The 24031-nt window shown below is 41.1% G+C and overlaps 1 long non-coding RNA gene across 1 annotated transcript in view; it reads right to left on the bottom strand.

Annotated features, from left to right (window-relative positions):
• Window positions 1-377: 377 nt before the first annotated feature.
• Window positions 378-24031, bottom strand: part of LOC132513412 (uncharacterized) — a 37119-nt gene continuing 13465 nt past the window's right edge. Inside the window, exon 4 of the long non-coding RNA XR_009538464.1 lies at window positions 378-1270. This is a non-coding gene — a long non-coding RNA (uncharacterized LOC132513412). The remainder of the gene's footprint in view (window positions 1271-24031) is intronic.

A 24031-nucleotide genomic window follows, 5' to 3' on the forward strand; every position in this document is an offset into this window, starting at 1 on the left:
CCCCAGACTTTGCATTTCTAACAAGCTCCTGGGTAAGCCGATGCTGGTGGTCTAAGGACATTCTGAATGTCAAGGGGTGGGTAATGGTGAAGAAAAGACCTACATCCCCAAAGGCTTGGAAATATACCAACACCTAGAGACTAATGTGATCATGAAAGTCTAGAGTCTCTTAACTTAGGTAAGCACCAAGAGATAGGCCTGTTACCCATACACACACACAACCCACAAACAAGAAGTCAGAACTTTTCAACACCTTCAACAACTTAAAAATCATTACTTTCCACGAGGGAACATTTCCGCAGAGAAATGACAACTAAGAGCTCCAAAGTTTATTGTAAAAGCATTTTATGCAGTTATTTTCAAAATTACATCTCAACATTCATAAAAGGTAAATAGAGGTAAATGTGTTTGTTTTACACATGACAGACAATACAAGAGCACCAAGATAACTGTTGAAAGAGCCAGCCCTCCTGGAACAAAGAAATTTCCATTCACCTGTGTGGCACAGTCAGCTCCACAAACGTAAGTAAAAGGTTTTCAACATGTTCAGCTGGCTTCTGCTGTTAACCTCCTGGAGGAAGTTAAAGCACAATGTGAAACAATAAAATACTGAATGTGAGAGCTGGGGACAATGGAGCACAGTCCTGGTGTTCTGGAATTTGAGCAGTAACCCATTTGTAAACCTCGAAGGTTTCTGCAAAGCGGCCACAGGCTGATCTAAAAGGTCACACGGTGCAAACTCCTTAACTGCGATCGTCTTTCAAGAAGCTCCACCTTGGGTGTGTGAGAGTGATGCTTCTAAGGACACTGACATCCATACAAACATATCATTTGACTCTGAAGCTCCATACATTATCTTTTTTAAATTAAATAATTAATTGATTGATTTTTGACTGCGTTGTGTCTCGCTGCTGCACGGGGGCTTTCTCTAGTTGCAGTGAGCAGGAGCTACTCTTCGTTGCGGTGCGCAGGCTTCTCTTGTTGTGCAGCACGGGTTCTAGGCACACGGGCTTCAGTAGTTGTGGCGTGTGGGCTCAGTAGTTGTGGCTCACGGGCTCGAGAGCACAGGCTCAGTAGTTGTAGCGCATGCGCTTAGTTGCTCCTTGGCATGTGGGATCTTCCCGGAACAGGGCTCAAACCCATGTCCCCTGCATTGGCAGACAGATTCTTAACCACTGCGCCACCAGGGAAGTCCCCATACATTATCTTGAAAAGCCAGCTTTGGCACTTGCGCAGATCCAAAGCCTCTTCCTAGGGCAGCTGGAACTTTCTAGATCAACATGAAAATGTTGGTTTACAACCTGTTTAAAACGGCCACTACTTACAAGAGGACCCCGGCTATGCCCCTGATCTGGAGCCCATATTGCCCCTTCCGCAGAAAGCTTTCCTCCTCTCCCCGGAAACCTGGATTTTTAGCCTGCAGCTGCTGAGCTACCAGGCGGAGAAAAACAACATCAAGCAATGTCAGGCAGAAATTTTCACTGTGTCTGCAGTTCTGGTGGTATTGGTGGGAAGATAATACTATGTCAACCTTATACAGGGATAATCTTCTTTGTATGCTCCCACTCATTAGATTTTAACCTCTAGTGACTTTCTGAACTAGAAAAGACAAAGGAGGAGTAGCCTCTTTGCTGTTTAGGTTGGGACAAAATGGGATAATTGTATAGTTTACCTCTGGTACTAAATGCATGACTCAGATTTATTTTTCTTTTGTGTTTTAGTTTTTGGTTGACCTATAACACACATACAGATAAGTGCACAAATCATTATGTATGAACAGCTCAGCAAGTATTCACAAACTGATCACATCCTTTGAATCAGCACCCAAACAGGAACTGGAGCACTGGAGCAACCCAGAAGTCCCCTTTGTGCCCTCTTTCGGTCACTATATCCTCCCCCTCCCCAGGAATGGCTATCCTGACTTTTAATACTCTAGTTTGGTGTATTTTCGCACTTTAAATAAAATTCTAAAAACTGACTTATTTTTGAAACATGAAATTAAAAGGTAATAATATTAATACCAAATTTGTTTAAGTTGGTTGTTTTCATGGTAATCTGAGAGTCTGAAAATTAAAGTGTCTCCTTTAGTCCAATCCAATTGCTATGGACTGGACTGTATCCCCCCAAATTCATATGTTGAAGTCCTAACAACCAAACTGACTGTATTTATAGATAGGGCTTTTAGAAGATAATTACGGTTAAATGAGGTCATAAGGGTAGAGCTCTGTATAGGACTGTGGCCTTATAAGAAGGGGAAGATCTCTTTCCCTTTCCCCTGTTAGAATACAGCAAGAAAACTACAAAAGGCTACCATCAACAAGCCAGGAAGAGAGGGCTCACAAGGCTCCGAATCACCCGGCACCTTGATCTTGGACTTCCCACCCTCCAGAACTGTGAGAAATTAATTATTATTGTTTAAGCCACCCAGTCTGTGATGTTTTGTTATGGCAGTCTGACCTAATACATCCATTTTCCTAAAAATGTATTTCACTTTTTTTAGTAAGTTTATCATTGAAGACCAGCCTCTACATTTCAAATTAATGCATTTTTTTTTTTTTTTAGTTTTAAGAGAAGTTGGCACACAAAATTAAATTGCTACTGCCCAGTAAGAAAACAAGGATTTATTAGATAAACATAAGGAGATCTATACGCTAAGTGCTGGGGTGCAAAGACAAAAAGGCAAGATCTCTCTCGTCTAGGAAATTCACACTTTACTTGGGAAATTCAATCATTCCAAGCCAGCGGCAGATATTAATGGCATCGCTGACATAGGTTTAGGTGCCCTGACTTTGAAGTAATGTAATAAAACCCTGTCCTTGCCACCACCTTTGAAATCAGGGTGGTAGCTGCAGTGCCTCACACTAAAAGTAGACATCCAACACATGTTGTTGGTTAAAGAGGTGGCTGGAGGACTCTGAAGTGTAGCTGGAGCAAGAGAGGTGCCAAGAGGTGGCTCTCTTTAATTAACACTCTGTTGGGAAGAATCAGGCTCCCGGTGGAATCACCCATAGTACCCAAAGGGAGTGCAGTGATCCTATTTGCAAGCCAGTGTGACGAGAAGTGTTTCCACTGAGTCATATTTTCAAAAGCCATCATTTTCCCCTCCTGTAAACAAATGCCAATTAATGTGTAGGATGCGACTTTCTTAGAGTCGAATAAAAGTAACACAGCAACCAGGTGGTCTGCAATGTGCCACTTGTGCTTTTTATTTACAAACCTATTGCATGCCACTTGTGTCGTCAAAGAAACAAGAAATAATTAGAAAGGTAGACTAATAGGGAAAATAAGATGTTTGTGATATCTGGGTCCTCCTCATAGCTCAAAAGGCACTGTTTGTTATACTGCATCCAAATATAAAACAAATGATCTGTCTCCAACATAAACTATTTAGACTGAACACCAGCCAAATGAAAGCAGCTGCCACTAGATTAAAAAGTCATTTTCTCAGCCAACTCAGATTAAAAAAGAAATATTTTATGAACATATTTCTTCAACTCAAGCAGATTTTTATTATTCTGTGTTTCAGCTGCACATAAAAATAAAAACAGCATCTCCTGGCATGACCATTTGTCAGAAATTTAATTTCAGATAAACAGATGGTGCTAAACTAAAAATATTAGTAGGGTATCATCTGTAAAATTCAAATCATTTTAGTATGTGTTGTCTTTAGTCTTTTTTTTAAACAAAGAAGTTTCTTTTTCTAAATTGATCACACCAAAATATAGCTCATATTCATTTTCAAGGATCTTGAACAAGGGTCTCTTATGTCCCCATCTCTAGGGGCTCTTGACAAGAAATAAACTTAGAATATACTGTTCCTTCTTCACTTTACTGCCTGGAGATAAATCTGGATAAAATTTTAAAGGCTACAAATTGAAGTTAGAATTCTCTTTACTGGTTGATTTACTTGCTATTCAAGACTTGGGCACATTTTGTGCAGCTGGGGGTCCAAGTTCTACACGACCAATGTCAGTGAAATGAAAGGAAACAGATAAAGGAGAAAAGGACTGGCACAGCAAACAGCTGAAAGACGACTTTCCCAACTTCCATTAGTTATTAAAACAAAAAATTAAAACAGTCCCTCCAACAGTGAAAGTTCTACCCCAGGACCAATAGGCACAGCAACTCTGGGGACCAACCAAAGCTCTCACTGATTCGAAGCACAGATTGGATTAGAGTGCATTTCATTATGTACAGTCTTACTGCACAGCACATATCAGGTTGAACCGCGTGAAACTGCCAATAGTCAACCAGTTTTGACCAACATATATTTCAACCTAATATGGAGACTGCTTCCAAAGACCACTTCATTTCTAACCCTACCCATAGAACAAATCAAGAACATTATTCAATATGTACCAAATCGTATAGGAGGTGCTTGGCCATTTTTGGCTGCTTCCTTGCCCTTAGAAACCAATTCTTTTCCTCACTGGTCTAATCATATCTAATTCTCTAACACAACAGAGCTTTTTCACCAAGGCTGTGGACACCTTTGGAGTTTGTGCATAGGCTTCAGGGTGTCAGTGAAAACTTAGATATCGTATACATAATTGCGTGTGCATTTTGGAGTCGGGATTGGGCAAGAGAAGTGAGTCCACAATATTTACCAGCTTTAAGAGAAATGAGTCGGTCAAAATTATTAGGTAGCTGCTCAAAAATCCTGCCTTGTCCCTGGAAACTCTAGCTTATGTTGATCTCACTCTGGAAGCAGTTCTGAAAGACTTAATGTACTTAAACATAAATTGGCTCACATGCTACTTGCTGGTTTGAAAAATAAATGTCTTCTCTTACAGATCAGATAGAAAGTTCCAAGAGGCATAGTTCTTTTATGCCTCTTGTATCTCCCCTTAGTTTCTAGCACAAGGGTTTAATCTTACAGGTTAATTAAGATTTTTTTGTTGTTAACAAGTAACATGTATCATTGCTCCTTAAAATTATTAAAAAACTGAGTTTTCTAGTGAAAATTCATCTACCAACACATACTTCTACATTTCTATAGTTTACATTTGGACTTGCTTATTGTTCACAGGAATTATTTTATTTGTAAAAATAACAATAAAAATATATAAAAAATCATTATTCAGAAAAACATAATTAAGAGTGCAAATCTGATATCAAAAGTCGATTGCAATACACGGTAAAGTATGTAAAAATTTGAGTCTACTCCTGCTGCCACCAGCATCCATAATTATCAGTTATCTGGTTCACATAAATAAACATCTGTGATATTGTTTTTCTGAGAAATAGAAGAAGGCCAAGCCCTATTTGGAAATACATTGGTAGCCTTAAAAGGATTTAAAATACATATATATATATATAATTTTCCTGGATTTACACTACCTTAGATGAGTGATTCTTTAAGGCAAGTTTTCTCAAGCTTGGTACTACTGGCATTTTGGACCAGATACTTGTTTGTGGTGGGGCTGTCCTGTGCACTGTAGGGTATTTAACAGCATCCCTGGCCTCTACCCATGAAATGCCAGTGGTAAGCCCTCCTCCAGTTAGGACAACAGAATATATCTCCACTTACTGCTAAATGTTGGGAGGGGGCAAAATCACCCACAGTTAGGACTTCAGAAGATTTCCTTAAGGTTTTTACTCAGTAGCCAACCTACCCCATGTGTTTCTCCTTACCTAATGAAGAGGAGAGCCTCGCTAGAAATAATAAGGTTTTTCCTCAAAGGTTTTGGGTTAGGGTTGCCGAATTTAGCAATTAAAAATAGAAGATGCCCAGTTAAATTTGAATTTGGATAACAACGAATAAGTTTTTAGTATACATATGTCCCAAATATTGCATAGTGTTTAATCTGGCAACCTTATTCCCAGTGAAGTACTAATATAAATAAATTGCTAGTTCCTGACAGGGGAAAAACAGTATTAAATAGTTACTGTGACTCTTTTCTACTCCAATGCTGTATTAAAGTGATGAGAACTAGGTTGTGTTGCAAGTAAGTCGTTTAGTCGTTGTTTTTGTTGTTGTTGTCCTTTAAAAAAAAAGGATAACATACCTCACAGTCAGCGAGTGACAGTGAAAACAGCACATACTTTGGAACCAGGCAGCTTTGAGTTGGAACTTGACAATGTCATTTTTGAAGGTGTGACCTTCGACAAGTTACCTTCTGAGTCTTCACTTCCTCTTTTACGAAAAAAAAAGTCCGGGGTGGGTGAGGGGATTATAATTCTGTTACTGAGTAGTTGTGTGAGTGTATGATGAAGTGAGGTAGCTTTTTAAAGATGAAGTGAATATACATAATGTTGCTGGCACTGGGCACTCCCTGGATGTGTGGGGCTGATGACCTAGGACTCTAGGAGGCTGTGGACCGGATGTTCTTCTGGCGCTGCACCTACCCCAGATGTAACCGCACAGGCTCCAGGCAGCACCTGCCCAGGGCAAAAGAGGAAGCCGAGGTTGCCCCGCATAGCCACCCATCACACCTGACCCATAATAGCTCATCGACCCACTGGAGCGGGGTCCCGTGAATAGGGCTGGGAGCAACACTGAGCAGACAGGTGTGCAAAACCGAGAAAAAGAGAACCACAGCCTGACATTTGTACGGCTATGGGCTATGGTGTTCAACTCCTAAAATGCTCTTCTCAAAAGAGCGTTTCACTCAAATTTTCCCCCTTGCAATTGGTCTGACAATGTAGAAAATATATTGAGCTTTTTTTTTTTTTTTAAAGATACTTCCCTATATCTCTATTTCTTCATCTGCAAAAGGAAGGGGTGGGGCAAGTGAACTCTAACATTCATTCCAAGTTTGAAAAATTATGTGATTCCTCCCTCCAAAGGCCCAGCTGAAGTCTCGGCTCCTCCTGAAGGGTTCTGCTCTGAAAATCCTGCCAGCACTAACCTCTCTCCCTTAGCTTTTACTGTCTCTACCATTCATTAAAGCAAACAATCTATCACAAGCTACTTCATATTTTAAAAGATTATATTATCTATATAATGTACACAGAATAATAAAACAAGTATCTATGTATCCACTGCTCAATCTAAGAAATAATGTTACCAATGTTTTCAAGGCCCCATCTGCATCCCTTTCACTCCCAGCAGTAACCACTACCTTGAATTTTGTTAATTACGTATCCCCTTTTTACTACACCCTTGCTTTTCTTAATAATATTACAACATATATATCTATCCCTAAAGAATATTTGTTTAGAGTTGCTTGCTTCTGAATGTTATATCTGTGTTTTCATACTTTATATTCTATATTCTGTGACTTCTTTTACTCACTAGTATATTTGTGAGACAGCCATGTTGATGGGTGAAATTGTAGTTCAACCATGATCACTGCTCTACCATATTCTATTCTGTGAATATATTACCATTTACTTATTCATTATTCTGTCAGTGGACTATTGGGTTGTTTTCAGTTTGCTGCTGTTTTGAATAATGCTGTGGTGGCCATTTTTTTCATGTTTCTTGGTGCACACAGACCAGGGTTTCTTTAGAGTATAGCAATAAGGCCATGGGGTAGGTGTATCTTGTCTTTTCTAGATGATGCCAAACTGTTTTCCAAAGGGGTTTACCAAGTCACATCCTCACCAGCAGCCTATCAGTTCTCCTTGCTGCATGTCTTCCACACTGGGTATTGTGAGAGCAAAAAAATTATTTTCTCTGCTTACAGTGGGCAAAGAGACCATTCTCCCACCCACCTCTTTTCTTAGAGTACTTCGGAAAACTTAGGGACAGAGTGAATCTGAGCGCTTACTCTAACCTTTCGAACAGAGATAAATCTCTCTAGGGATTAATCCGAGTCTCCAGGTTTTTTTTGTTTTTTTTGTTTTTTTTTGCGGTACGTGGGCCTCTCACTGTTGTGGCCTCTCCCGTTGCGGAGCACAGGCTCTGGACGCACAGGCTCAGCGGCCATGGCTCACGGGCCCAGCCGCTCTGCGGCATGTGGGATCCTCCCGGACCGGGGCACGAACTCGTGTCCCCTGCATCGGCAGGTGGACTCTCAACCACTGCGCCACCAGGGAAGCCCCGAGTCTCCAGTTTTTACAACAGAGTTATCTCCAAGGCCAGGACCAAACAGTCTCTAGATGTGTAAATAGGTGTACCTCCGGAATTAGCTAAGGGCTCTCTTGAGGGGTGGGTAGGAGACTTTCAGAAGGCACAGTCCTTTGTCTCTCTCGGAGATAAGAGAAGTCATTGTTCTTTCTTCTGATGTGCTCTTTAAATTACATGAGATTTTGTCCTAACTTGTCGTCTCTTGCCTGGACCACCTGTGTCATGTGTTTTCTCTCTTCTATACTGGTACGGAGGTGATCTTGCTGGCAGGATTGTTTTGTTTCTCCAACATATTATTCTTCCATCCATTATTAAAATAATTAAAAAATTTTTGGAATAAATTTAGATTTGCAGAAAAATTATAAAGATAGCATAGAGAGTTCCCATGCACCCCTGATTTCCACTCATTGGAAATTTTTATTTAGTTTAATATCTAGTATCTTGTATTGCTTGCATATCATGTATATTATACATATATTATATTATATATTTGCTTATATGTATTTTTGTCTCTATAAGGGTCTGGGCAAGGTGTTGCTCTATGTTTCAGTACTTACTATAAGACCTTAGCTATGAGAGGAAAGGCCCTAGCTGAATTTGAAGGCAGAGGTGGGAGAGGGCCAAACTGTTCCCCTAAGAAAATGAAAGGAACTTCCAATATTTGTCTCCTGAGAGGAACAAAGCAGAGAAGGGGAAGAAGAGGAGAGCTTAACAAGGACACAAGCTGATACAGAGCTGCAGAGGGAGCCAAGGAATTGTTTTAATAGGATATCGAATGTTAATTTTAAGTTGTGTCCACTGTAAAGCAGGGATGCACAAAATACACATTTCAGCCACATGCCTAATGGCCCGAGCAAGGCCAGAAACAAATATTCTATCCTAGAATGAACTTCCATACATAAAATTTTATTTTAAAATATTACAGGGCTTCCCTGGTGGCGCAGTGGTTGAGAGTCCGCCTGCCGATGCAGGGGACACGGGTTCGTGTCCCGGTCCGGGAAGATCCCACATGCCGTGGAGCGGCTGGGCCCGTGAGCCATGGCCGCTGAGCCTGCACGTCCGGAGCCTGTGCTCCGCAACGGGAGAGGCCACAACAGTGAGAGGCTCGCGTACCGCAAAAAAAAAAAAAAAAAAAATTACAATTTTATTATTAAAAGCTATCATAGTCATTTTTTAAAGTGTGAGGGTTTACTGTAGCTACAGAAATATCTGGGCTCAGACAGCTGCTGGCCTGCTCTTTCAACCACTGCACCACCGTCTGTAATTTTGTACCAAATGGATATTCACTTTCAAGTGAAGTCAGAACGGGCACACCGTGTTTTTGGCCAGCACCGCCAGCATGGAGTTCTGCCCCTGGTGATGCTGTCACCGATTTAATTAAGTTTCTTTCCTAATAGTAACTGACCAAGGTAAAAATTTACCTCTTTAAGTCCAACGTTAGGTCGATGGTGATAGTGCAATTTCACTGAAGCAGGGTCACCAACCGAGCTTTGTGCACAGTTTAAATAAGATAAGTTCTGAATATTTTCAGGAGCAGCCTTAAGATTGTTTTTCTTGCTCTGGTTTTTTATTCCTAATATGTGTACAGCACTTACAATGCTTCACATGCTCACAGGAGATAAATTTGTCCTCAAACCTTGGACGTGGAAATGTGGCATTGGAGCAAATAATTGGCTTTCAAGATGACAAAACTATCTCTGAATCTCCACCTGCATCTCAGCTTTCATTGAATTCACACCAATTTCAGCATCTTCACTGGAGAAAAATGATGGAGGTATCTCTCCGTCAGGTCATGGAGAAAATACTTGCAGCTTCAAGGCACATCAGTCTGGTTAACTGCTTCAGTAACTTTCAGCAAATAACTACCTTCTCGGCAAATAACCACTGGCTGCTAATAAGCCCTGCTATGTTGGTAACGTTACCTGCAAAATACAGAATTAAGGTTCCTTTGTCCAAGTAACATTTTTTAAAAATTCGTTAATGCTGCTTTTATATCTTGTTTGGCTTGCAGTTTGGAAAGCACCTTGCACACTGTTAGGGGAGGAGTTCTTATTTATTAAAAGCAACAATGAGTTAAATTAATACTGCCTCAACTTTAGTGATGCCCAAGGATTCTGATTTGGTAATTTGGGGTAGGACCCAAGAATTCACATTTCTAATGAGTTCCCAGGAGATGCAGCTGCTGGTGAGGGGCCCACACTTGGAACAGCTCTGAGTTAAATCATGACCTTGTCCCCACCCACTGTCTTCAGCTGGGGGTCTGGTTTGCTGCAGGGGTGTCCGTCTGCTTTTCTTATTTTGCCAGTTTCTAAGCTTCTTTCCAAGGAAACCATTCAGTCCTCTATTTTTTTTTAACAGCTTCATTGAGATATAATTCACATACCATATAATTCATCCACTTAAAGTGTACAATCCAACGGTTTTTAGTATATCCACAAAGTTATGCAACCATCATCATAATTTTAGAATATCTGCATCACCTCCAAAAGAAACTCTATATTCTTTAACTCTCATCTCCAACTCCCCCCAGCCCATGGCAACCACTAATCTACCTACTGTCTCTATGAATGTGCCCATTCTAGCCATGCCACAGAAACAGAACCATACAGTCACCCTCTGTACTTAAGTGTTTTCTTGTCAGCAACACAGCAATATTTGTCACGACTAAACATGATTAGAAAAACAACTCCGTCGGGCACCATTCTTTAAGAGATGAGGCCCTGGGGACTTCCCTGGTGGTCCAGTGGTTAAGACTCCGTGCTTTCAATGCAGGGGGCCCGGGTTCGATCCCTGGTCAGGGAACTAGATCCCGCACGCATGCCACAACTAAGATCCCACATGCCACAACTAAGACCTGGCACAGCCAAATAAATAAATAAATATTTTTTTAAAAAAGAGAGAGAGATGAGGCCCTTGCGTTCAGGCCCTTCTTCCTGAACGGTTATTTGGATTTTGAAGGTTTACTGCTGTGGTGGGATCTACTTATCTTACGTGGCCACCACCCCACCTTGTGAGAACGACTCATTCTTTCTCTTGGAGGATTCATCTTCACTGCTCCAACTGTGTGGTTTTAATGCCACTGCTAGTCATAATACCCTCCTCCCAGCTCCCATCACCCCGCCTCCTTAACCCATGTTATGGACTGAATTGAATGTTTGTGTCTGCCCAAAATTCATATGTTGAAACACTAACCCCCAATGTGAGGGCATTAGGAGGCAGGGGCTTTCAGAGGTGATTAAGCCATGAGGTGGAGCCCTCATGAATGGGATTAGTGCTCTCATAGTAGACGAGAGAGCTTGCTTCCTCTCTCTGCTCTGCACTACGTAAGGACACAGCAAGAAGGTGGCCATCTGTAAAGCAGAAAGAAGGCTCTCACCAGAACCCGACCATGACGGCACCCCAATCTCAGACCTCCCAGCCTTTAGAACTGTGAGAAATAAATGTTGCTTGAGCCACCCAGTATATAATATTGTTATAGCTGCTTGAGCTAAGACAACTCAATTCATAGGAGAGGGTACATGACCCAAGCTTGCTCTGTCAGAGGCCTTCCCTGGACATTTTCAAATCAATCCTAAGGGAAGGGAACTGTGCTGGGAGGGTATGAGCCCTTGGGCTGCCAACAACCAGTTTCAACATCCTGGCTGAGATGGGGAGGGAGTCAGAATCTTGAGGAGAGGGGGATCCAATCTTGTCCCAGAGGTTCCCAGGGCCACCGTGGTTCTTCTTGCTTCCCTAAGACTTGGTTTGTTCGTTCAGCCTCTATTCTAGAAGTATGGAATGGACCCCAGTCAGGCCTGAAGGCTCAGACCTAGAAACTCGTGGTAAATTCACCTTTAATGTCACCAGTCTCATGGCAAATGAGGGATGTACCTACTTCTTATATCTTCTATCCTCTTATATCTCTGTGTCTACTTCTTATATCTGGTGAGCAGGCAAGCAGGTACCCAGGCTCTCTCCAGTATGATTGAAAGGGACTACGAGAGTAAAAAGACCCCAAGAGAAGAGAAGAGCAAAGTTCTCACTCTGTGCTCACTGTCCTTAAAGGGATCTTGGAGGAATCAGGATGCGAGCTGCGTCGTCTCCTGCTTTGTGAGGCTGTTGGGTGCAGCTCAGTTTCTGTATCTTTTGACATCAGAGGAAACATATTCCCTTAACTGTGTCTATGGGCATCTTTCCACCAATCACATCACTGTCTCACTGAGACTCACTGTGCAATGAATTATCCCAAGATCCTTCCAATAAATCCCTTTTAATCTAAAGTCCTTTTTGTTTGCTTTACCACCTGTTTTGAAAAGTTCCAACTATACAACTACTGATGCTAAGAAATTTAGTCATCACCCTGCTTATCTAAAGATAAGGCATTCATTATACTTTTGTGTAAAACGTGACTGTATGTAACTGTCAAGCTGAACACCAGGTACCAGCTACCAACCCCAGAGGAGGACTCCAAACACTTCTGCCTGTTGCGTGTTGGGGTTGGGGTCGCCAAGTGAAACACAACACAGTCAAGCCCCAGATGGAATGGTGCTTTACCTACGTAGAGAGGGGACAGAGCAACATCAGCTTCGATGTGGGTGTTGGTCCCTCGTGGCCAGCAGGTCCCCAGGGCGGCCAACACGGTGCAACTGGCCTATGCACACCCCTCTTATGCTGCAAGAGAAGGACCCTGACCCTTCCCTGTGGAGCCTGAAATATTGAAAGCTGGGTGCATGCCTGTGGGCCGTTGACATGCACACGTAAGCAGAATGAAGGAACACTCAGTGAGCATGAAACGGGGAAAGATATTCCACACAATGCAGAAAGCCCAACACAGGCTGTGTGCGCTCTTTACCTCTTGGTAAGGAAGTGTTCCAGGCCCAAGGCCGTTTCTTATCTGGCTGAGCAGAGGGTCAAAAGATTGCCTCTTGACCCTGTCTTTCCCAACAACAACCATGTCACTTGGAAACTGGCTTGCAAGGTATAGACACCCCAACTCAAATAGAATTGGTTCACAGAACTGATAAAGTCCACTAGTAAGAGTCCCAGCTCCATTTATTTGTGACTCTTTCCTCTGCCTTCCTACACAATACTGTCACCATTTTAAGACTGGCATTCTTTATGGAAGCAAAATGGGTGCACACTTTGTCTCTCCTGACATTAAACTCTTCTCTACTTGGACAAACTCAGCAAAAAGGGGAAGGGATTAAGGCTGCCACTTGTGAGAAACAATCTTAAAGTCTGCCATGTTGATCTGCGCTCTGTTTTGACTTAGATAATGGTTGAACTTCAAATGTACCAAGTATTGTCAATGAATGAACAGGGCTTCTTTGGAGCCCTGCCCCAAAGAAACTCAGTCTTCTAGTCAACACACAAACAGTTACTCTGAATATAATATTGAATGCTAATTTAAAGGTAACCCAGGAAACCCAGAAGAGGGTACTTAGCCTAACCTAGAGTGCTGTAAAGGCTCCCTAGTAAATATTTTACCTGCACTTTGAAGGTATTTCCACTTGGGACTTTAACTCCATGCAGACATTCCATGAGGGTAAGGCCTGACCCCACAGTATCCACTTATCCTGGCAGGGACTAGCTCTCATGCCATCCTAAATCTGTTCCAGAAGAAGCCTTTGCATAATTGTATTTTAACTGGTTAGTGGTTTTCTTGTTTCCATTTTCAGCCAGTTGTTTGTTCTCTTCTTATAATCTCTTTCTTTAACTTCTGACAGTGTAACAATCCTATCCTGCCCTCCTCCATTTGTTCTAACAGCTCTCCACCCTCTCCACCTACATGTGAAAACTTAATTTTCATTTTCCAATGTATGGAGACACAGAAGTACTTTTCAGAGCAAGTCTGACAATACTGGGAAGGTGAGAACTGACATTTATTAAGCACCAACTATGTGCCAGAAACAAGAGTAGGCTTTTTTACACCCATTTAATTCTCAAAGAAGTCTGTGAGACAGATATAGTATCCCTGTTTTACAAATGAGGAAACCGAGGCCCAGAGAAGATATGTTACTCATAGAATGTTATACAGCTGCTTAGTGGAGTGGCCGAAATCTCTACTCAAGGCTATCTGATTCCAAAGTTTTTCCAAAGCTACGTTCTCTTCATTACCCAGTGATTTCAATTTTGGCTGCAAGAAAAATCATCTGGAGAGTTAACACACACACGCGCGCGCGCACACACACACACGCGCACCCCAAGACCTTGGACCCACTCCTAGAGATTCTTATTTTAAATGGGGGGGGGGCTCAGTATTTTCCTTCAAAGTTTCTTGGATGATTCTAATGAAAACCCAAGCTCAGAACAAATTGTACTAGAACGTACTGCCTCACAAACCATATCAATAAATTTCATGAAACCTAGCAGAGGCTGGACAGCACTTCAATCTCAACAATTAAAAATAGCTAATAGTGGCACCAATACACAGTATTAAAGGAAACTCAGGGTAATCTCACCTAGGATGCTTCACCCATGCAAAGTGCTTATGATAGGCCTGGGACCAAGATAGACAGCACAAATCAGATCCCGGAAGCCTGCTCTTGACTTTGCTTCTGAGACTCTGTATGATGGTTGTGTTCTCAGTACACACTGCAAATGCCCTGCCCCATGTGCCCTTGGCTGGGCCTGGGTTCACCTGCAGCTGCTGGGAAAGACAGCCTTGTACCTGCTGACGGCTCCGTACCTCCAGCAGCCACCCATCTCTCTCCACCTCTGACCCAAGGCTTCACTAGCACCTTCAGAGCTGGCTCAGCTGTGCAGGGCGTCTAGGAAGTGTCACGGATTTATCATCCCCAGGGAGCAGCCCTTAACCAATGAGGGACAGAAGCCTGTGGCTAAACACCTCTGCTTCCCATCCTCAGTGGGACGATTCAGAGGATGCTCAGTTCCCTTGAGCTTCATGTGCACACAGTTATAATTACTCACAACTCACCCTTTTTGCTGACTTCTCCCTCGCCTGCCTAAAGGTCCCCCACTCCCTCACTTTATGCTTCCTGGTGATCCTGGGATCACCCCCCTAGTTTACTCCCTGTACCTGAAACCTAGTCTCAGGATCTGCTTTGGGAGAATCAGACTAGAATAACCTCTAGGCGCTTCATTTTAGCCTCAGATATAAATAAGCATTAGGCCGACAATGATACTAACTTATATTTGAATATTACTTTATAGCTTACAAAGAGCTTTCACAAACACTCTCATTTTGATCACTAAAGGAGAATATTTCCTAACACCATCACAAGGGGGGTTGGAGATAGATACAATTCTCTTTCATTTCTTAAGAGAAAAGTACGCCATTATCATAATAAAGACAGGCATAGATTAATTTTTCCCTGTATGCATGCACTCTGCTGATTCTGAGTCTGCTAGTGGGTTCTTCATAAGAAAAATGGCCAATTCAAGCAAATATTAGAAATAATTCTATTGTTTTATACAGCGGATGCTCAAGCAATTAGTGCAACAATGTTAGTGTGTTTTTTTAACTTCTATTGTGAATAGTCATTCATGCTCCATCATGTAAAATTATATGTTAAAAATGTGTGTTGTGGAAACATTTTTCACTGAGATAAATACAATTTAACATGGGTCACAGACTAGGGATAATGGAGAAGTTCAACATTTTTTCTGTCTTCCTGTAAGTGAAATAAAAATGAGACAGAAAGGGGGAGATCATTGGGATTGCACCACAAAATGTAATACACCTTTGCCATTTCTTTGCAACATACAATAGATTCTGCTGGGTATTAGAGCTTACAGCAGTCTTAGCTATAGAAAACTTTAAATAAAATTGACTGGCTCAAGGAAAGGATATTATTATTTTGAGAATAAGAATGAGCAAAAATGCACAGCTCTCTCTCTGAGTCTAAATCCTTAATGAAATGGATAATCCTGCAGTAGAAGAATTCAATTTAAGCTATTATTGTCCCATCTGTGCTGAGTCAGGGCTGGCTACCTTGTACTTTTCTTCACAGAAAGTAGGTCTCCTTTTCAGTAGAACTGCAATCTTTTTCTCTACAATTTGGACCTTTTTACTGCTGGTTGGATTTCTATTATTAGTATTTTAAGGAATTTTAAAGCATTTCCTTAAAAACAAGATTAGAGGTTTTAAGTTTATATGAGAGGTACCACATAAACCATGTAGGTAAGGTTCTTTTAGTTTTATACTTACCTTTACTTTTAGGTTTATATTTACTTTTCAAGAAAATCTAGAAGATTGCTTAAAATGTCTAAGCTCTAACATCCACAACTGAAGCCTTGAACTTACAGTTTTTTTTTCTTAATCCATTGGACTCCAAAGAGAAGCTGGATTTGCTAGTGACTGCATATTTGACCTTCTCAGTATAGTCATAGTTCCCCAAATACATAACAATTCCTGTTTTAGCCACCAATCCCTACTGGAACATTCCGTGTCAAAATGGGGAGACCAGTGGGTTGGGCTCAGTCTGTAGTCTAACATTTTTATTTTTGATAATAATAGTAGGGACATGTTCACATATTAATTAAGACAGTAGTAGTGTTCCTGATCATGACGCTAATTATTACTGCATGCTTAGGATAGACTGCAAAATAGTAAAATGTAAAAAGTACATATATTCATCCGTTTTCCTGTGCTAAATTAATATGACATTTATCTTGGGGAAGTGGGAAGATGTAACGCTCTTTTGTTTTTGTTTTTTTTTTTTTGGCTGTGCTGTGAAGCATGTGGGATCTTAGTCCCCCGACCAGGGATTGAACCCGCGCCCCCTGTCTTGGAAGTGCGGAGTCTTAACCACTGGACTACCAGGGAAGTGCCTGTAATGATCTTTTCAACATTTTTGGGGGGGACTTTTCCTCTTTACCATTGGCTTTTGGATTGTAAATGGAAATCAGTTTTCTGGAAAAACTCGAAATGCATTCACATCTTCTTTGAGGCAGATTTTTATCTCAGAGGTGATTATTTATTAGCAGCATTCCAAAAATGCTATCTATTGGGAATGACTGCCCTCATATGCACTTATTTTTATAACTTACCAAACACTAACATGCTAGTCTGCAAGTGACTTCAAGAAAAAAAAAAAAGTGTTTGAAATGGATTGTACTGAAATTAATAGAGACTGCAATTTTGGTGTTTCCTATCTGAGGACTGTCTGAGACTCAGTTTAGTTGTTTTAGAATCATCCAACGGCCCCACAGTGACTTGCATTTTATGATTGTTGTTCATGAGGATGTCATCTTATCCAGATGAGGCATTTACATTTTACTCTGGGTTTTGGAACAATTCCTGCTTTTCTCTTTGCTAGGGTAGACATATTTTTGATACATGAATTTGTGAGTCTGAAAAGTTTTGAGTAATCAGTTAACTTAAGTTTAAACACTACCACAGAATACTTGTTTGTGTTTTCAAACAGCAAATATTGCTTTAAAATCATGTCTGCTGTAACGTTCAGATGAGTTTTCTTTCAACACTTGGAAACTATAATATTCTCGGATGTTTTATTTATCAGCTCCCTTTCTCCTACTGCTGTTTGCATGTTGAAGGAACAGTGCAAGACAAAAGATTTAAGTTTAAATCTGGTGAATGTTATAAATGGTGGTGACTGGAACTGGACCGGGGCACGGATATTCCTATGTCACTTCATGTAGTTTTTTCTGCGTCTGGCTAAGAGTTAGGTCCTTCAATATCAGCTAAAACTGTCAAAATTAAGTCAGTTGTGAAAAGTCAAGCCTTAGGAGGCATTCTTTATCTGAAAATCTGTAAGTATTATGCCCAGGCCCCCAGGAGAAAATCTGGTGAACAAGACTTTGCAAGAGTAGATTCGAATTTTCTAATGCATGTTTCCCAGCTGGAAACAAATCACTTTTATTACCTTTTTCTTATTTTTCATCTGCAATTTGTGGACTCATAAATATTATACGCAGTTGAAAATTGAATGGAATTCTATGATTTACTTTTTCATAAATTTTTTAGAAAGTAATTGGCTTGTTCTTTGGTTCTCTCATGATATTGAAGATGAAAAATATTATATAAGCATTTTGATAGATTTTGAGGTTTTAAAAAATTAATGGTGTGGAAGTTGACTCTGGAATAATACGGTTTCTGATTTGGTGTCTAAATTGTACTTTTTCTACCCCCACTCCCACCCTCATGTACTCACTCTGTTCCTTTTTTTTTTAATTTTTTTAATTTTTGGGGTATAATTGCTTTACAATGGTGTGTTAGTTTCTGCTTTATAACAAAGTGAATCAGTTATACATATACATATGTTCCCATATCTCTTCCCTCTTGCGTCTCCCTCCCTCCCACCCCTCCAGGCGGTCACAAAGCTGATCTCCCTGTGCTATGCGGCTGCTTCCCACTAGCTATCTGCCTCACTCCGTTCCTTAACTGCATTATGTGTGGCACCTGGAGGGGAAGGTGCTCAGTGAAAGCTGCTCCTAACAGAGGAGGAGAGAGATCAGTACATCAAGCAAAATATTTGGTAACCAGTGGTTTTTGAGTTTGCCGATTTAAATAGAAGGAGATGTATTATTGAAATTTTAACATTGATCTGTTATGGGATGTTGGAAATACATCCAGGCAATTTTAGTGCATTCCTTAGTAGGCTACCTGGGTAGCCTCTGGTTTCTTGTTAAGAGCACTAGTAGCTATTTTCATGTTGATTTTCCTTAAGCAGGCATTTATTCTTTCTAGCTTTTGTTACTCTTTGAAGGAAAAACTAAATCCTTAAAATTAATCCCGGGTTAAAAAAAAATATATATATATATTAATGTGTTAACCGGCCTAGAAAATCTCTGGTTTTTTTCCACAGGTGACCCATCTGACTCACTGATGTTACTCACACACACACAAAAAAAATCACAAATATTATCTGGTTAGGTTTTAACTCATCTTTCTGGTTTGCTTCAATCTTTTAAAACCCTGATTCTAAATTTGGTATCCCTTCCACTTGGGTGTCATCTGAAAATTTGATCAGTTTGCCATCTCAAGAGAGACGGATGGTCTGCTGGACGGGCCTGGGCCTTCCCTCAGGGAGCCTAGCGACAGGCTCTCACAGGAAGAACCTCAAGGTATTCAGCTGAGAAAGATTTATGGTGTGCAAATTCCAGGTGCCTCACGTCCTAGATAAGGATGAGCCTCGCTTCAGCAAGGCCATTCCACTGACCATTAATCCAAGTTCTCCTAATTCCTGATGATGTGCTCCCGATCCAGTGCCTCTTGCCCTTCTCAACTTCTCTAGAGGCACAGTGGAGCAGAGTCCTCCTGGAGCCAACCCTTGGTGCTTCCAACTGTACCCTGCCCCCAACACTTCCCATGGAAAGAGCAGCTGCTGTGGAAAACAGTTCAGTAGTTCCTCAAAAGGGTAAGGACAGAATTACCATATGGCCCAGCAATTCCTCTCCTAGGTATATACCCAAAAGAATTAAGAACAGGTCTTCAAACAAAAATTGTTCACAAATGTTCAGAGTAGTACTATTCACAATAGCCCAATGGTGGAAACAACCCTAATTTCCATCAACTGATGAATGGTGAACAAAATCTGGTATATCCATAAAATGAAACATTAGGCAGCTATAAAAAGGAATGAAGAACGTTACTGGTGGTCCAGTGGTTAACACTCCACACTTCCACTGCAGGGGGCACAGGTTCGAGCCCTGGTTGGGGAACTAAGATCCTGCATGCCGCATGGTGCAGCCAAAAAGTAGGAAAAAAAGAAAAAAAAAAAAAAGGAATGAAGTACTGATACAGGCCACAACATGGATGAACTTTGAAAACATTATGCTAGGTAAAAGAAGGCAGACAAAAAAGGCTGCATATTATATGATTCCATTTATACAAAACAACCAGAATAAGCAAATCCACAGACACAGAAAGCAGATTAGTGATTGCCCAGGAATGGGGGTAGGGTAAAATGGAGTATGAGAATGGGGGTTTCCTTTTGGGGTGATGAAAAAGTTCTGGAACTAGATAGTGGTGATAGTTGCACAAGATTGTGAATGTACTTAATACCCCTGAACTGTATACTTCAAAATGATTAAAATAGTAAATTTTATATGATGTGTATTTTACCACACAAAAATAATAATAAAAAAGAACAAAGTGTATTTTACCACCACAATAAAAAATAATAATAATAAAAAAGAACAAAGCCATCTAACAGGGTGACCATTCAGAGCATGTCCATCCATCTTGTCTAGGAGGGTACAAGACCTTGCCAAATACTTTGCAGAAATCTCTGTACACTATTTGTACCACATTACTTTGATCAACCGGCCTAATATCATTCGTGAAGGTACGAGTAAAAGGAAATCTGATAACTTATGTGATATTCTTTGTGACCCCCACTATCCTAGCTCTTACAGCTCACTAAGTTCCTGTGTGGGTGCTTACAAATCATTCTTTGAGTACTGTAATCACCCGGGAGTAACATCAAGTACACTAGGCTGTTATTTTTGGCACTGTCTCCTTTTTCAGAATTAGGACACCCCCCCCACGCCCCTCCATTCCTCTGGTTTTTCTCCTCCTTCCCAACCACAGGCATTCAGGGTCTCATTTGTAAGTTTTCTCTGATGGTTTATCACATTCACCTGGGCCCAAATTCTAGCACTTACAGCCAATCCACGCTGTACCTTGTGTGGTGGTGGTGGTGGTGGTGGTGGTCTTCTTCTTGTTTTTATCTCACCTCTCACTACTCTCCTCTTCACTCACTTTACTCCAGTCACACTAGTCTCCTTCCAATTCCTTACATCAGATATGGCACGCGTCCTCATGCCAAGCTCTAAGATTTGGCACTCTCTGCCCTCTCTGCCTGGAAAGCTTATGCCCCAGGTTCCACTGGTTCATTCCCTCACTTTCTTCAACTCTGTGCTCAAATATCACTTTGTCAGAGAGGCCTCCCCTGACCAGTCTATCTGAAATAGCGACCCCCAAGACCCCTCTCTCATTTTTCTCTCTCACTGTTTACCACCTTCTGACCTATTTGTTTATCTGCTTATTGTGTGTCTCCCCCGTCACTCTCTTCCCCCACCTCGCCACCTGACAGATTTATGTGTTTATATTTGGGTTGTCTGCCTCTCCTGCGATATCATGGGGGCTCAGTATTATTTATTTAATAAATCAAGATTGGCCTTCAACTCTCCCCTGACCTGTTCAGTCCATCAACCAGGAGTTATTGAGCAATCTTTATAAGCCAGGCACCGTGTTAAGTCTCTGAGCTACGTAAAATGAAAAGACATGGTTCCTGCTTGTAAGTGGCCTCCGGACTAGTCAGAGTAGGTCATAGGAGAGGCCACGATCTAGGGAATGTCAAGGAGTCCTCACTGAAGAGGTGAAAAAGGCTGAGGTTTTCTGAAGGCCAAGGAAGGTTTCTACAGGTGTTCGAAGTCATCATTGAGGTGGGAGAGAACACAGCTCATTCAAAGAACTTGAATATTCTGAGGCTGGAGCCCCAGAGGCAGGGGAGACAAGGGTAGCACTTATCATCACCTGATTATTTGTTTATTGTTCATCTGCCCCCACTCTCTTCCCCTTAGTTCTTGGGCTTATCACCTCCTGAGCAAGCCCCAAGGGCCTGACCCTGAAAGGCCACTGCACACAGTTTGACACCTGCAGGTGATGGAGCATGTGGTCAAGAAGACAGAAAGGGGAAAGGAGGCCTGGAGCCCAGCAGCTATGCTGTTTGTACAAAGCCCTCATTATTCCTGCTTGCAGATGGCTGTAGTACTTAAGAAAGCTGCCAAGTCAGATTAAACTCAATCAAGAATGTAGAATACGGGTCTTAGGTTCAACAGACAGCACTACTGGTGAGGGAGTCATTGCTATACAAAAGCCTCCGTGTTTCAGTGTAGGCTGGAGCAGGGCAGTGTTCAGGGAAAGGCTGGGTAACCAACCCAGCAGGTAATTGAGTCTGTTCTTTTCTCTGTTCTACTAATGATTCATTAAGCAGAGTGTACTGCTCACTGTGATCCAGACTCATGACTTCAAATCAAACAGAGGAGGCCAATTTTTCTGCAAAGTACAGGAAGGAAACAATCAGTGCCCTGGGCTTGGTTAGGACAGGCTACAGAGGCAGGAACCCTGCAACTGCTTTGCTCTGGGCAAGGCATTTTGGGAAAACTATAGCTTCTTCCTACAGAATGGGTTGTGGAAAAAGTTGAGGCTAATAATAAAGACATGCCTTGGACTTGGTTACCATCACACAAATTTTTTTTTCACAAACTATAAATAATTAGGAAGTTAGGACATTTTAGCTATAGTTAAATGATTATGTTAGGGAAAGAAACAGACAACTGGCACTAAATTTTTTAAAATAGAAACATTATAGTGTTAAGAAATTAAATTTGATCATTACTTTAAGGGAAGCTGAGGATTATCGGAAAATTACTGTGTGATGAATTAATAATAATATTCACATTCCATGGTATACCTACTATGAACTAAGCATTATGATAGGTTATTAGCATACTTTATTTCATCTTCAAAATAACTACCTGAAATATACATATATTAATAACCTCATTTAAGAGATGAGGAAACTACCGTTCTGAAAGATTAAGCAAGCTGACTATGGTACCCAGAAAAGCCAGGATTTAAAGCCTGAGTCTGTCTGGCTTGGAAGGGCAAGTTTTATGGTTTGTATGTTGCCCTGAAAAGCTCTTCCAGCTTTTGTGGCAAACGTCAAGTACCTTCCAAATCAAAGTCCTATTGGAGAGAGACTAGGATAAGAATTAGGAAAGTATTTTTACTTAATGTGAATTTGCAATGATGGAAATCATAGTAGGGAGGTGCAGTTTCCTTAGCAGTAAAAACACATGATTCTTCACTCTTAACTTAGGAGATATCCAAAAGCAAAAAGAAAGCACTTGAAGGAGAGAAATCGCCTCAATTCAAGGCTAAATCATGAATATAAATGAGATATAAAATAAGAAAGCATCTTCATGAGAAACACAGAGAAGCTTCAAGAAAAGACCCTCTTCGTTGAGTCCCTGTGTGTTGGGCATTATGGGGTAGATCCAAAGCAAATTCCAGACACTGGCCTTCTAGCCCATTTGTGCCTGACTATTCTAGACTTCTGACATATAAATCAGGAAACATTTCCTTTCTGTTTAAGATGGAGAGAAACAACACCAATACGCATACCCACAAATCCCAGAACAACAGCTGCCCTTGCAGTGGGGTTTTCTGGATCCCCAAATTGAAAAAAGCCTTAAGGTTCTGAGTGTCCAGCCCTTCACATAGCAAAGGAGTCCCCACTGCCATGTCATTTGTTTGAACATCTCCAACAACTGGGCGCTCACCTACTTTGATTCGACTCCTAATTATTAGTAGTTACTTGTTTATATTTTATCTGAAATCTACCACCCCAGTAACTTTCATCTGTTGATGCTCATTTTCCTCTTGGAACGAAACAGAATTCTGTCTTATGTCCCATCTCTTTTGATGCTGTAAGAGAGCCATCCTTTTGCCCCTAAATATTTTACTCCCAAGCTAACCATCCTCACTCATTTCAGCTGTTGCTCATATGCCATGATTTATAGCACTCTATGATATGACTCCTATGAAGGAGTTGAAGTTGGTCTATGTCCCTCATGAAATATATTTCCCAGAATTGAACATAATAAATCAAAGTATAGTAAGATTGATTATCAAAAGCAAAGAACAGTCAGAATACTATGGCTATATTTCTAATTAAACAGCCCAAGATTCCTTTGGGTTCTTTTTTCTTCTTTTGTTTTATAGCCTTATCATGCTCTTGGCTCTTATTGCCTTCAGGCTACTAACATCCCCAAGTCTTCTTTTCTACATGCTGCTATTTAGCAAGTTCTCCTTATATCCTTAACTTTGGTTCCAAGGATAGAACACTAAAACTTGTCCTATTTAAATTTCATTTTAACAGAGATGACCACTTCTGCATTTATTTACATATTTATCCTGCCTTTTTGCAAAAGATACTAGCTGATACATCATCCCTGGGCCAATGCCAGTTTGGAATCTGCTTTGTCATCTGATTTATTCACACTCCCTCCCAGACTCTTGTTCTCTATACACTGATACCCAGG

Source organism: Lagenorhynchus albirostris, chromosome X (assembly GCF_949774975.1).
Source record: "Lagenorhynchus albirostris chromosome X, mLagAlb1.1, whole genome shotgun sequence".
Lineage (NCBI taxonomy): Eukaryota > Metazoa > Chordata > Mammalia > Artiodactyla > Delphinidae > Lagenorhynchus > Lagenorhynchus albirostris.